The sequence below is a fragment of the Lycorma delicatula genome, chromosome 9 (assembly GCF_047948215.1).
Source record: "Lycorma delicatula isolate Av1 chromosome 9, ASM4794821v1, whole genome shotgun sequence".
In the NCBI taxonomy this organism is placed as follows: Eukaryota; Metazoa; Arthropoda; class Insecta; order Hemiptera; family Fulgoridae; genus Lycorma; species Lycorma delicatula.
Window position 1 is genome coordinate 2,538,994 of NC_134463.1, and position 3,067 is coordinate 2,542,060.

Sequence of the window (3,067 nt, forward strand, 5' to 3'; positions counted from 1 at the left end):
TTACGAAAAACTTCGTCCTGATTTCTGTTCTAAGGGTAAAATTAAGCCTTGATGAAATTCTAGGAACTTTAATTAAGTGGTAAATAGTAGAGTTTCGTGTAGTTTTTAACCTCTTTTCTTTTTCCTGTTTAGCCTCCAGTAATTACTTTTCACATAATACTGTAGAGGATGAATGAGGATGATATGTATGAGTGTAAAAGAAGTGTATGTAGTCTTGTACAGTCTCAGTTCGACCGTTCCTGAGATGTATGGTTAATTGAAACTCAACCACCAAAGAACGACGGTAACCACGATCTAATATTTACGTGTAAAAATAACTGACTTTACTAGCTTTTGTACGCTGGAACTTTAACCTGAAAATGAACTTTAACGCCAGTTTTTAACCTTAAAATTTTAATACAACAGATTTCAGAATTGTTTTATCTACTAATTTTTGAGAAAATGATTGAAAAACAAAAAAATTCGTGTCGCAAAACACAATTTTTTTTTGTTGATTTGACGTAAAATAAACAACATTGATAAATTCTCATTAAATTATGAGAAAATCTGTGTAACTAAAGTTAAATAAACATTAAAAAGATTTAAAGAAATTTGATTTTTATCAAGAACTGAACAGACTGAAACTTATCGCAAATATATTGTATTTTATTTTACAGCAAATCAACAATCATTTTAATATTGGAAAGTATATAGGAGGAAATTCAATTATTTTAAACTTAAATAAAAAAGTATCATAAACTTACCAGTACGGTAATTGTTTGAAGAGTTCTGATTCGCGTTACCCACAATTCCTCTATAATTAACGGCAGATATGTAATTTTAAATATTGAATTTATAAAGGAAATTTCGTTTGCCTACATTCATTTTTATTTATTAAAATCGTATCATTTTCTCTTTTGGTAATATTTCTATTATCATCGTTTGTTTTATATTGTTTTTTTGAGGGCGAAAACGCTTGTGCGTTATCATCGCCCGGATCCTTTTTTTTACATAGAAAATTAAATGTTTTAAAACTATTCTAACAGATGAATAAAACTTACAACTAATATGAAAGGTAAAAACTAATATAAGATCAAAGTAAATAGAATTTTATATTGTGGATTAAATTTGAAGCCTTCTCCTTTTTTTGAAGTTGGTTAATAAAACGAATTCCAGTTGATAGTTTTAAATAATTAAAAGTTAAGAAATTATACATTTCATAAATTACAATTTTTAAAGAGGTTGTGAGTACTTTAATTAATCATTGAAGATTTTTGAAAAACCAATTAAAAAAACATACAAGTATAATAAATGAAAGAAGTATATTTCTATCGAAATATAACGTACTTTTAATATTTCTTTAATAAACAATGATTTTCTCTTACCTGTAATAGAATCAGTTCTCATATGTTCAAATTACTACGACGAATTTCTGATTGTGTAGAATAAAACATAATAGAAGTCAAAGGCCGGCATACAACATACGCATACCTTCAATGTACGAGTATATGTAAAATTTTTTGACCAATATTTTAGTATTTTTAAACTCAAACTTAAAACGCAAGACAAATATTTAAAAAATCCTCGAAAAGGAATATTGCTTTCTCAATAAAAAAAATAAACATTTCCTCTGTTGCACTATAACAGGCGAGAGAAATGTTAATTAAATACTGATCTCATTTTAGGATGACAAAGTGCCTAAGACAACAATAAACTGCGGTCCAGTATAATTGTTTTTAATATTATTATTAAGTATTACGTCAGCTTAGTTTAATGTGAAATGGTTTAGGTATACAATTATATAATTCTAAGAATTAAAAAAAAAAAACTAGCAGAGCGTGGTTTCGATCCACGGACCTCTGGGTTATGGGCCCAGCACGCTTCCACTGCGCCACTCTGCTTCTACCTATTGGACAACATGTACAAATTTTTATTTTCTATGGTTCGAATTTACGTCGAGGTTTTCATTATCACCATGGTGATAATTTAATCGCCATTTGAAGTGAGGTCTGCTATTCTTCTGTACCCTGTTCAGAAATCTACACAGACTACTCTATGATGTTTGTGTTATCGGCATACTTTTCTGCACACAGTAAATATTCTGTTATATCTTATATTTTTATGGCATGTTGTGTGGTATGAACACGTTGTTCAGATTATGGGGAACTATAATTGTAACTAGTCCTGCCAAACCTGTTTGTTTTTTTCGTCGTTTTTCTTTGGACTGGCTCTATATTTGATATCTATTAAATATGTTTTCTTCTTTTTATTTGTTATAATATTTCTTTTCCCTATTGTTTCATTTATTAGTAGTGTTTCTGAGTTGGATTTCTATCATCATACGTCTGTTTGTATATCCGATTTAGATTACTCCGTCATGTCAGCAACCTTTTTGTTTCTGACTTTGTCCTTGTATTAACGAAAGCTAACATGCGTTTGATATTTACACGCTTTTTCAGGTGTCTGATTTTTTATTCCCATGTCTATATTTTTATGTTTCTATCTCCTTTTCTGCAAAGTAAGCTTGTTATGTTAAGAATATATAATAATTAACGATAAAGATAGTAATAAAATACAACCTGAGGACTTTTATTTACGGAAAATAGATCATAAAAATAGGTTGGCACTTATTTACATGCTGAAGTTATACTATCGTCACTGTAGGCAAGAGGATAAAAAACCGCGAAAAAAACACAAAATGTTAATAAAAAGAACACAGCACAAGTCAATTCTTTTTATTTCCATTCTGTATTTTTTTTCTTCGTGGTTATTTTATCATCTTCGGTTTCGGTTCATCCCGTCAGTAACCCACCGGGTTGGTCTACTGATGAACGCGACTTTGCATATCAGCTGATTTCGAAGTCGAGATCCAACGTTCAAATCCTATTAAAGGCAGTTACTTTTATATTGATTTGAATACTAGTTCATGGATACCGGTGTTCTTTGGTGATTGGGTTTCAATTAATCACACATCTCAAAAATGGTCGACTTGAGACTGTACAAGACAACACTTCAATTACATTCATACATATCATCCTCACAAGTAATACCTGACGGTGATTCCCGGTGACTAAACAGAAAAAAAAGA

General features: G+C 29.9%; 1 non-coding gene across 1 annotated transcript; it reads right to left on the reverse strand.

The window, feature by feature from the left end:
* Positions 1–1,808: 1,808 nt before the first annotated feature.
* Positions 1,809–1,880, reverse strand: TRNAM-CAU (transfer RNA methionine (anticodon CAU)). The gene has a single exon. It is a non-coding gene; the product is annotated as a tRNA-Met (tRNA).
* Between the last annotated feature and the right edge of the window lie 1,187 nt (positions 1,881–3,067).